General features: G+C 39.9%; 1 protein-coding gene across 1 annotated transcript in view; it reads right to left on the bottom strand.

Moving 5' to 3' along the window:
* The window catches only part of LOC140205895 (ras-related protein Rab-3C-like), a 131,617-nt gene that overhangs the window by 118,483 nt on the left and 504 nt on the right, over positions 1 to 12,630 (bottom strand). The window lies entirely within an intron of this gene.

The raw sequence follows: 12,630 nt of genomic DNA, 5'->3' as shown, positions 1-12,630 counted from the left end.
CATCTTCTCCTCACCACCTGAAATTCTGCCAACAATAGTTCGGTCATTGGCAAATTTATAGATGGCATTTCAGCTGTGCCTAGCCACACAGTTGTGGCTACAGAGAGAATACAGCAGTGGGCTCAAAACACATCCTTGAGGTGCACCAGTGTAGATTGTCCGTGAGGAGTAGATGCTATTTCTGATCTGCACTGACTGTGGTTTCCCGATGGGGAAGTCAAGGATCCAGTTGCAGAGGGAAGTACAGAGGCTCAGGTTTTGGAGCTTGTTTATTAGTACTGAGGGTATAATAGTGTTGAACGCTGAGCTGTTCAATAAACAGCAGCCTGACATGGGTATTGCTATTGTCTGGGTGATCCAAGGCCAAGTGCAGAACCAATGAGATTACATCCACTGCAGACTTATTGTGGTGACAGGCAAACTGCACCAGGTCCAGGTCCTTTTTCAGGCGGGAGTTGATTCTGGCCATTACTAACTTCACAAAGCACCTCATCACAGTAGATGTGAGTGCAACTGGGTGACGGTCATTGAGACAGCTCAGCCTTCTCTTCTTGGGCACTGGTATGATTGCCTCCCTTCTGAAGCAGGTGGGAACTTCCGTCTGCAGCAGTGACAGATTGAAGATGTCCTTCAACACACCCACCGTTTGGTTGGCACAGATTTTCAGTGCCCTATCAGGTACACCATCAAGGCTTGACACCTTGCAAGGACTCACCCTCATGAAAGATGTTCTGACAATGGCCACTGAGACAGAGATTACAGGTTCACCAGATCCTGCGGGGATTTGCAGTTTATACAGCTGCAAAATGTCTTCTCTACACTTCTACTCCATGTCCCAACTGATTAAGGCAATACACCCTCATTACCATCCTATCTGCTAATGTTGCCACTTTCAGAGACCTATGAACTTCCACCCCATCAGTGCTCCGAACTGTCCTGCCATTTACTCTTAGCTTGACCTTCCGAAGTGAAACACTTCACATTTGTCCAGATTAAACTTTACCTGCCATTTTTCTGCCCGTACTTCCTACTGTTCTATACCTTGCTCTATCCTTTCACAACCTTCCTCATTATCCACAACTCCACCATACTTTCTGTAATCTGCAAAGTTACTAATAAGACCACCTACACTTTCGTCCAGATCATTCACATACATCACAAACAGAGGTCCCAGCTCTAATACCACTGGTCATAGATCTCCTTTCAGAATAATACCCCTCTATCACTATCCTCCATCTTCTAAGACTAAGCAAATTTTGTATCCATTCTATTAAGACATCATGGATCCAATGTGTGTTAACCTTCTGGATCTGCCTACTATATGGGACCATGTTGAATGTTTTACTAAAGTTCAAAGTAAATTTATTATTGAAGTACATATATATCACTTTATGCAACCTGGGAGTCATTTTCTTGAGGGCTTACAGAGTAAATCCAAAAAACACAATAGAAACCATGAATGACTGCACCCAACAGAACAGACAAACAACCAGTATGCAGAAGAAAACAAACTGTGCAAATACAAAAAGAATAAAGAAATAATAATAATTACAACTAAATAAACAAAAAATATCGAGAACATGAGATGAAGAGTGCTTGAAAGCGAGTCCATAGGTTGTGGAAACAGTTCAGTGATGAGGCAAGTGAAGTTGAGTGAAGTTTTCCCCTCTGGTTCAAGAGCCTGATGTTGAGGGGGTAATAACTGTTCCTGAACCTGGTGGTATGGTTCCTGAGACACATGGACCTTCTTCCTGATGGCAGTAATGAGAAGAGAGCACGGCGAGAAGGGTGTTGCCTGTGATGGACTGGGCTACATCTATTATTTTTTGAAAGATTTTCCGTTCAAGTATGGTGTGGAGATGTATCCATGGAGATCAGGCATGATGCAACCAGTCGATATACTCTACACTACATATCTGTAGAAGTTGATTGAAGTTTTACACGTCATGCCAAATCTTTGCAAACTTCTGAGGAAGTAGAGACACTGTCGTGCTTTTTTCTAATAGCACTTGCATGCTGGACCCAGGACTGATCCTCTGAAATGATAACACCGAGGAATTTAAAGTTGCTGACTCTCTCCATGTCCTACCCTGATGCCTTTCAAATCATAAAGTCTATGACAACCGTGGTGCACTAATTCAGATCCTCTGATGAGTCAAACATGGCCTAGTCCAACGACTCAAAGCAATCCCATAGCCGCTCCTCTGCCTCCCATAACCAGCTTTTTGTTGTCCTTATCACTGGAGCTTTGCTCTTTAGTCACTGGCTGTATGCAGCTAGGAGAAGGACAGCAGATTTCCCAAAATGCAATCTCCACATGGAATGGTAGGCAGTGGTCGAATGTGTTGCAAACCATGGTGCTTCAGGTTATATGGTGATGATAATTGTGCAGAGGTTTCTTCAAACAAGCCTGACTGAAGTCCCCGACAATGACTTGAAAGGCATCATGGAGGCTGTTTCTTGTTTGCTAATGGCAGCATTTAATATCTCGAATACCTAATCAACATCGGCCTTTGTCAGTATGTAAACTGCAGTCAGGACCATGGAGGAGAACTCTCTTGTAAGTAGTGTGGTCAGCACTTAATCGTTAGATGTTCCAGGTCAGGGGAACAAGAGTGTGACAAGACCACTGTATCCAAACACCACAAACAATTTATCATGAAAAAAGTCTCCCACCTTTTGCCTTCTCCGAACCAGCAGTCCAGTCCATCCTGTGTATCGAGAAGCCCTCAGATCTCACTGATGTATCTGACGAGTGGTGACTGAACCATGTCCCCGTGAAACACCGAAAGCAGCAATTTCTCATTTCCCTCCGATACAGCAATCTTGCTCTCAGGTTCTACAGCAACTGTAAATTTGCTAACAAGATGCTGGGTAAAGGAAATTTCATTCTCCTACGCTTCAGTCTAGCTTGGAGTCCTGCCCTCCTACCTCTCTTCAGGCCATCGCAATGTACCTTTGTCCACTTCAAGGTGCTGTACCTGCATGCTTGAGAGTTAAGTCCACTGAGTCCTTCAGAAGGTTGTGAAATTCCTAGTTCCTTCAGACGGTTCAAAATTATGTTATTTTAAGGGAAATTACAGGCTACTGATTGTAGTGAGGGTAGTTCACAATTATATTTTGAAGTTTTGTAAGCTCCCTGCAACACATCAACATGGTTCACTAGCATCATCTTGCCAAGTAAAGTCCATGTATTCAACATCCATTTCCCTACTCTCATCAGTCATTTCGTTACCAGCTCAAAATACTTAATGAAGTTTGTTACACAAGACCTCCCTGCACAAAGCTGTGCTGATTATCACTAATAGGTCCATGTATTTGAGATGTGAGTAAATCCTATCCCAACAAGTCTTTTCCAAGTACTTCCCTACCACTGATGCAAGTTCACTAGCCTAGAACTTGCCGAAGTATCCCAATTTCCCTTTTTAGACAAATAAAAAACATTGGCTATTCTCCAATCCTCTGGGACAGTGCCTGTAAATAAAGAAGATACAAAGATCTTCAGCAAGGGCCCAGCAATTTTCTTCCTGCCTCTCTCAATATGCTGGGATAGACCCTATCAGAACCTTAAAGTTCTTCAAGAAACCCAGCACCAGCTCCTCCTTGATATCAACATGCGCAAAAATATCCCTGATTTCTCTATCCTCCATATACTTCTCACTAGTGAATATCATTGCAAAATATTCACTTATAACCTTGCCCACTTTTTCTAGTCACGGGCTTTAATTCTTTCCTCTGTGCCTGTGTAGTTCTATACTCTTTCTAGTTACCCTTTTGTTTTTAATATATAAAATGCCTTGGTATTTTCCTGAATGCAATCTACCAAGGAAATTTTGTGACCTCTTTAAACCCTACTGATTCCCTGTTTTAAGTTCATTCTGTATTCTTCATATTCCTCATTGTTCAGACTCAGCTTTCTAGAAGTTACATATGCTTCCTTTCTTTTTGACTAAATTTGTAACATCTCCCATCATCCAAGGATCTCAAAACTAAACATTCTTCTATTTCTTCCTCACAGAAACTCATACAGAATTCTGTCCAGCTGCCCTGTGAATAACTCCCACACATCAGATGTGGATTTACTCAATACAAGTCAATTCTGATCTATTCTCCCTAGTACCATTATAATTAGCCTTTTGCCAGTTTAGCACTTTCCATTTGCTCTAGCCCATATCTATCTGAAAACTTCCCAAATGCTCTCCTGTTGAAACTCCAAACAACAGGCCATGTTCATTTCCCAATGCAAGGTCTAGTACAGCCCTTTTATCAGCAAGTGGTGGAATAATAACCACACTGCATTTTTAAAATAACTTTGTGCATAAATAAAAAACAATACAAAAGTATACAAGATCAGAATAACAATTACATCTCAAAATTACTTAGCATCAGGATGAACAGTACCACTGATATTGTTCTAGTCTTGGCTGCCTTTTTCCCCCACAACAATCTCTCTTTACTTGTATAGAAACCATGGTAAATAATGCAATTACTGGGAGTTGCAAGCTAGTAAACAAAGGCAGGTGAACAAGTTCACAATCCCAGCTGTGGATTACCTTCAAAATGTAATGGTGCTGGTAGGCCACTTATCGAAATTCTTAACCTCTAAGATTATTTTCAAGAATCAGCAAATGCCAGAAGTGTATTTCACATGTCACTGAACTGATGCACAGTGGCAAGGTATCATATATTTTTAAAAGGTTGTAGTAGTGGTATGACGCTGATTAAACATAATTTCATTGTTGGTGTGATGTTAATACATTTCAGTCTGTATTTGTGTTTACACTGAAAACTAAATTCATTTAACCTCTTAGGTACCTTAGTTGAATTGGAGCAGCCTGTTGATTGCTGTGTGCTTACTGTGGGCAACTGGGGATTCTAATAAAACTGTTTACAACTTTCTGATTCAACTTAATTCATGAGCTCAATGTCAGTCAACATTGGGCAGCTGAGAGTTGAGTGCACAGAAAATGACTTCACCTGAGACATTAGGAAATTCAGAATGAATTAACGAACAAGGTGCAGTAGTTGGTAAAACTGAGGGAGATTTTCAGTTGATGCTCCAATGTTTACATCAGTGCATGACATTTTTTCAGCATATTGAGTAATGGTCATTAAATTTAATAGATGATGAATTGAATTAAATATATTGTCAAGCATAGAACTGTACCTTTCAAATACTGTTGGAAATGTTAAAAATAAAAACATTACATTAACTTTTGTATTTTCCCTGGAATGCTGGCAAATTGTGTCTGTAAAATAATTTGATAATGACGTTTATTTTTTTAAAATACCACCTACTTAAAGTCAGGGAGGAATACAGCACATAAGCAGGTATGTCAGTCCACCAAGACCATGTCAATTATCAACACGCACCCAACCGTAAACTATTCTATATCCCCATATCCACATACTATCACTCACCTAAACACTGGGGACAATCTAGAGTGGCCAATTAACCTACCTATCCACACATTTTTAAGATGAAGAAGCAAAGCAAAAAAATCAGAGGAAACCCACACATTCCTCCAACAGCATTGGGGTGGGGAGGTGGGGGGAATTCAGAATTGAACCTTGTAAGTAGCACCACCAAATACAGCACTACAGGAGGTGATCAAAATTGATTTTCTGTTGGTTCACCAGCACATGACTTAAACCCTTAGCAGGTTGATTATTAATAAAGTCATTCAATTAACCTTTTACCCCTCTGTGGAAATTGTAATATTTTGTGTGACAGAGTATCATGAGGCAGCAAGTGGTGTTTCACTAGTGTTCTGCATCTTTATTGAAAGAAGAGTTACATACCCAAATTACAGGTAAATCCAAGTCGCATTCAATTTTCATAAACTATCTTTCATTTCTATGTAGTCTTTGAAAGAAGAACCTTGGAAAGTGAGCTCTGGGACAGCACTGAATGGGGAATGATTTGAATGTTCAATTAAAGCAATGAGAAAACAGTAAAACAGATTTCTTAGATGGGGTTTGCAAAGGCTGAGTCATACTAGTTAGTATGTTTTTGTTCTTCGGTGTGCAAGATAAGTTCTCAACTGCTTATGTTCAAACTAGTGAATTGAGAAATTTAAAATCCAGTTTCCAAGGAACTGATGCATATCCTTAAACTGCATACAAATCAGTGAAGGATGAAATGAAATAAGTAATCACCAAAAACAGATCCTTAAATCACAAAAAAAGATGCAATAAGTACCGGCCTCTTTGCAGCTGTGTATGAACAAAGAAGAACAAGACAAGCTAATCCACCAACATCAAAGACTAAGATAGAATTAAAACTGAGCAACAATATGAGGATAACAAAAGGCCAGAATGAATGCCGAAAAATTGTCTTAGTATCCCATTGGGCTAGCCCTGAGAAGGAGATGGTGGGGGTGGGAGAGAAAGAGAGAAGGAAGTCCATTTCTCCATGTTTACCCTGAGATAATTCACAAAACTCAAAAATGTTTCCAGAAAAATTCTATTTTCACATTACCAGCAAATTGTGCTCCTACGCACAAAACAGTGCATAACAAAAAGTCCATTTCCAAAACAGTGCATACTCATGCTAATACCTTACATAATATTATTAGCCACCAAAACAGTTTACAAATACCTCTGTTTCTTCACTGCCCTCCAGCATGATGACTTCTAAAAATTAAATCCAAATACTCCCATCTCCCACATTGTTTATTCACTTATTAGTCTTTTAAAACTATTTCTAAATCCAAAACATCTGCATCCAAAAAACAGAGTGAAATGCATTGGTTCCGTCAAATCAAATCAGTAAGAATCCTGCTGGCAGCCCACAAATGTCACCAGGCCTCCAGCACCAACCTAGCATGCCCACAACTCACTAACTATAACATATAGATCTTTGGAGTATGGGAGGAAACCGGAGCACCCAGAGGAAATCCACGTGTTCACAGGGAGACAATATAAACTCTTTACAGATAGCAGAGGGAATCGATCACCCATCTTACTGCCAGTGTTCTAAAGCTCTGCACTAACCTCTATGCTATTGTACCACCCAATATGATGCAATGGTGAAAAGATTTCAGTTATCCTTCATGGGGATTAAGGGATACAAGCCTAAATCCTGCCAATGCTCCAAGAATAAGTTGACATCATAATGTAAAATAGACCTAAAGCGCATTTGATTGATCTAGTTAACTTTTTGTCAGGGCATGGCAATAACAAGTTTAGCTAACATCATGGTGCTGTTTTTAATTAGGGTTATATTAACCAGCTATATTATGTGAAGGGGGCACAACTCAATCTATTTTCATTCCTCAGTTCTTATTTGATCTTTTAATATGCTCATTAATTTCAGAAGCTTAGCAAGATGACCAATTATCTTGCTTCCAGCTTTTGACATCTTCAAAGTACAAAATGTCTTTCTGTACGATTACAAACATACACAGTTAAAACGCACTATAACTTTCTGTTCAAAGACAAGGACTTCTTTTAAAGAAAACAACCTCAATGACAAAGAAAGATTATTTTAATAATTTGAGACTCTGAGAAGAAACTAACATGGTTCCTGAAATGGGATCTTGGTGTCCAGAGGGTCACTGGACCCAGGCCTGGAAAACAGCCTGTTTTTCTCTGTAATTCTAAGTAAGCATTTTCCTAAAATTTGCACTTAATTATCATTATTTGTCATCTTCATGCCACAAAACCAACAACAACATGAGATTTCTGAGCATGTGCAACTTGACATGCAAATTCCAAAGCTGCTTTCTGTTTTAATACTTTTGAAGAGTCTATGTTGTTCTGCAGCTTTTTCCATTGTAAAAAAAAGTTTAAATAGACAATTTAAAGATATTTTAATACTACTAAGTGCCCATAAAGTACTACACTTAGTTGCATGCAGTGTAAAGCAATTCTTATTAATTAATGCTTAGCAAACTGATGAGGTACAGTAGCATATTAACTTACAGAATGGTGTCCAAGTCTCCAACCTGAATGACTGATCAGAAACAAGTTTGAATCCAACTTTAACAACTGGAAAATGCAAATTCAGATAATTACACCTGCCAAACTTGTTTGCTAACAACAGGAGTTCTGCAGATGCTGGAAATTCAAGCAACACACATCAAAGTTGCTGGTGAACGCAGCAGGCCAGGCAGCATCTCTAGGAAGAGCTGCGGTCGACGTTTCAGGCCGAGACCCTTCATCAGGACTAACTGAAGGAAGAGTGAGTAAGGGATTTGAAAGTTGGAGGGGGAGATCCAAAATGATAGGAGAAGACAGGAGGGGGAGGGATGGAGCTAAGAGCTGGACAGGTGATTGGCAAAGGGGATATGAGAGGATCATGGGACAGGAGGTCCGGGGAGAAAGACAAGGGGGGGGGGGGACCAGAGGATGGGCAAGGGGTATAGTCAGAGGGACAGAGGGAGAAAAAGGAGAGTGAGAGGAAGAATGTGTGTATAAAAATAAATAACAGATGGGGTACGAGGGGGAGGTGGGGCATTAGCGGAAGTTAGAGAAGTCGATGTTCATGCCATCAGGTTGGAGGCTACCCAGACGGAATATAAGGTTTTGTTCCTCCAACCTGAGTGTGGCTTCATCTTTACAGTAGAGGAGGCCGTGGATAGACATGTCAGAATGGGAATGGGATGTGGAATTAAAATGTGTGGCCACTGGGAGATCCTGCTTTCTCTGGCAGGCAGAGCGTAGGTGTTCAGCAAAGCGGTCTCCCAGTCTGCGTTGGGTCTCGCCAATATATAAAAGGCCACATCGGGAGCACCGGACGCAGTATATCACCCCAGTCGACTCACAGGTGAAGTGTTGCCTCACCTGGAAGGACTGTTTGGGGCCCTGAATGGTGGTAAGGGAGGAAGTGTAGCACTTGTTCCGCTTACAAGGATAAGTGCCAGGAGGGAGATCAGTGGGGAGGGATTGGGGGGACAAATGGACAAGGGAGTTGCGTAGGAAGCGATCCCTGCGGAAAGCAGAGGGGGTGGGGAGGGAAAGATGTGCTTAGTGGTGGGATCCCGTTGGAGGTGGCAGAAGTTACGGTGAATAATATGTTGGACCCGGAGGCTACTGTCTTTTAGGGAAGGAAATCTGTCATCCTTAGCTGCTATAGTTTATAATGTGACTATGGTTCATTCCAATGTAGGCAACTCTTAATTATCTTCTGAATTGGTGCAGCAGGGTACATAGCTCAGGCAAATTCTCAATGCACAAAGCCCATAAACAAATTTTTAAAAAACAAAGCACGATATAGTTTGTTACAACTGTCTTTTTTAATTTTAGTTTATTTCCGAGTTTGTTATCAGAGAATTAGAGTAATGAAGTATAACAGCAGAGAAGCAGGCTGTTTGACCCATCTAGTTCATGCTGACCTGATCATCTTCCTAGTCCCACCTACCTGCATCTGGACCATATCCCTTCAAAACCTTCCCATCCATGTACCTACCCATACCTCCCTTAAATGGCACAATTGATCCTGCAGCCAGCAGTTCTGTTGGCAGCTCTTTCCACACTTGCACCACCTCTGAGTGAAGAAGTTTCTCCTCAGGTTCCCCTTAAATATATTACCTTTCACCCTAAACCCATGACCTCCAGTTGTCATCTCATCCAAGCTGAGGGGACAAAGCCTACATGCATTCACCAGATCTATACCCCACATAATTTGGTATACCTCTATAAGGTCTCCCCTCATTTCCATGCATTCCAGGAAAAAAAAGCCCTAATCTATTCAAACTTTCTCTGCAATTCAGGTCTTCAAACCCCAGCACCAACCAAGTAAACACTCTCTGAACTCTCAAGCTTATTGCTATCTTTCTAGTAGGTAAGTGACCAGAACTGCACAGAATGTTTGAAATTCAGCCTTACCAATATCTTGTGCAACTTCAGCATATCTTAATTCATGTACACAGTGCCTTTATTCTGAAAGAAAATATGTTGTCTTTATGACCCTATCTACCTGTGATGCCAGGTTCTTTAATGCTGACCAGCTTGGCATCATTGTTGTTGGACATCAGGAATCCTAATTGAACAATCAAAGAATTCTAAAATTCTACCCTGCTCAAAGATATATCATGAGTTCACTTCTTGTTACAATACTTTGCCTATAATAATCCTTAGAAATCATTTATATCTAGTGCAGTTCAACTGGAAACAACTTTCAAGTTGGATTAAAGAATGTTCTCCATTTCCAAATGGAGTTGCAATCAACCAGTTCTTAACTCAATCTAAAACAGCAACCAACTATTTCTTCAAAGTTATTCTTCAGATTAGGTCAGGGGTCCCCAACTTTTTTAATGCCATGGCCCCCTACCATTAACTGAGGGGTCCTTGGACTCCAGGTTGGAATTCCCTGGATTAAGTGAATAAAATCAACTTGCACAGGACTCCATGGTGTTTTTCAGTATATTTCATTGTAAAGAGAAATTGTAAGTTTTTCATTGTAAATGTTTTATAGTACTGCATAGTAGTATTAAAATCTCAAAATACTTAATTCCACTTTAAATGAAAATCAGAAATACCTACACAGCAAGCCATTACACATTTTTTTTATACAGGAATGAATTTAACTCAGATTCAAGGAAACTGCTTTTGGCATATATCTTACTAAATCCAATATCCCAGTGTAGTCATTAGAAACACATTCAAATACAGAGAACGGGTTTCTTAATTTGCTGTCAAAATACAAGAGTCAAAATTTAAAACACTAGCAACTTATTCACTAATGCCAGTCTCCTATAATTTAATCTAGTCACTGGGGTTCCAAAGTTATAAAGAGATGGAGATGGGGAAACATGTGAGAAATGGAGTATAGTGGGGAAAATATGAAAGTGTCTACTTAGGCCGAAAAAATATGGGCAAGAAGCATGTTATGTGGCTGGTGCTCCTGGGATGCAAATGAATGGGAATGAAATACTGCATGATTTGCAAAAGGCTAGTACAATGTTCTCATTCATTGCATTAAGAAAGGAACAGAAAAGAAAATAGGTTTATGTTTTCATGATGTAGGGCAATGGTGAGGCTACACCCCAAGTATTGTGAATAGCATTGGTCACTTAGTTAAGAGTATGCAAATATGTTGGAAACAGTTCCACATAAATTTACAAACCTGGAATGGGCATGGTTGTCTTTTTAGTCGAGCCACTGAAGACTGGATGAGTGACAAGGACGAGACTGAAAAGTACAAGATCCTAAGAGGTCTTAATAGCATGCATGTGAAAAAGATGTTTGTTCTCGTGAGAGATTCTAGAATCAGTGATCATTGTATGAAAATAATGAGTCATCCATATTAAGTCAGTGAAAAGGCAAAACATTGTTTTTCTCTGGGTTTGGCAGAGAGGAGTGAGTTTTAGAACTCTTCCTTAGAGAAAAATGGAAGCTGAATATTTGGATCATTTTAAGGCTGAGATCTTGATAATTAGCAAGTAAGTGAAGGGACACATTTATTGGGAGTAATCTGGAGGAAGATTAAGATTACAGTCAGATGAGCCATGATCTTAATGAATGACAGGGCAGGTTTGAGGGGTCAAATGACCTGTCTAGACTCCTGATAGGTTCTGTATATTTGCATGTCTCCATGTGGAAAATTCTGATTCATACAAGCTTTGGCCCATCATACAAAAAATTATTTTAATCATAATTCCCTTATTCTTCTTGGTGCTTTATCCTTCCTTATTACTCATATCTATCCACATGATTTAATTTGGAATACTACCTATTTCTGCCACAACCATGCTGGATAACCTATCAGGAGAAAACAAACAGTGAAAAAACACCAACATTTCTCTGAAACAGCACAAGCAAAGATGAAGGAAAAGGCAATATCATAACGAAGAGGTCTGAAGCTTGACAGTTGGGAAATGTTTTTCTTTTCCTGCTTCAATATTGCTTTTCTATTCTCTCAGGATTCACGGTTTTTTTAAATTTTTATTACTTCTGTGCCGCTAGATAAATTAGATTATCAAAATTTAAACATTTTCCAAACGAATCTACCAGCCGCCCAAACCCAACAGGTATTGACTGCTGGCAGGAGGACGGCTGAAAGAAAAAAAGTCGCTGCTGATAATTTTACCATTAGTGCTGAAATTCTCCATGAAATAGCACGAATTGGAAGTTTGGCATTGGAAAATTATCACTATTTTGTAATATCCCCTTGAAAATAAAACAAAGATAATAAAAAATCATCATCTATTGTCCCAGCTTGCCACTGTTTTAAATCCCTGAAGATTTGTTCACGATATCAAAGGACCAGCCGCACATTTGAATAAATGCCCAAGTCATCTTCGCAGTCGCTACCTTTAAATCCACGAAAAGACACTCTAAGACAAAGGCATAAGACTGATTGATGTTAAGTACCTTTGGGGATTGGGTGGAACAATTAATTTCACCTGATGGCAAATGTAGGTCAGTTATTTTATTTCTACCTGCAAAATAATAACGGGTAGCGAGTAGATAAACTACCTAACCCATTTCATCAGATTACGCTACCCCAGGATTTACTCAAAGAACAGGTGTCATTCCGCAAAGGTATTATGAGACCTCGGCTTACTTGACCATTTGCACCAATTTAAAATACCGCCTTGTGAAAGTACCGGTCAGTATTTCAAAACAAAATAAAATGTTTTGTGGTGTGATTGGCGATTCGAGTGCACAACACGATGATGCGCC

The sequence above is a fragment of the Mobula birostris genome, chromosome 12 (assembly GCF_030028105.1).
Source record: "Mobula birostris isolate sMobBir1 chromosome 12, sMobBir1.hap1, whole genome shotgun sequence".
Lineage (NCBI taxonomy): Eukaryota > Metazoa > Chordata > Chondrichthyes > Myliobatiformes > Myliobatidae > Mobula > Mobula birostris.
The sequence above is the reverse complement of the archived record's forward strand: the minus strand, read 5'-3'. Positions and strand labels throughout refer to the sequence as shown.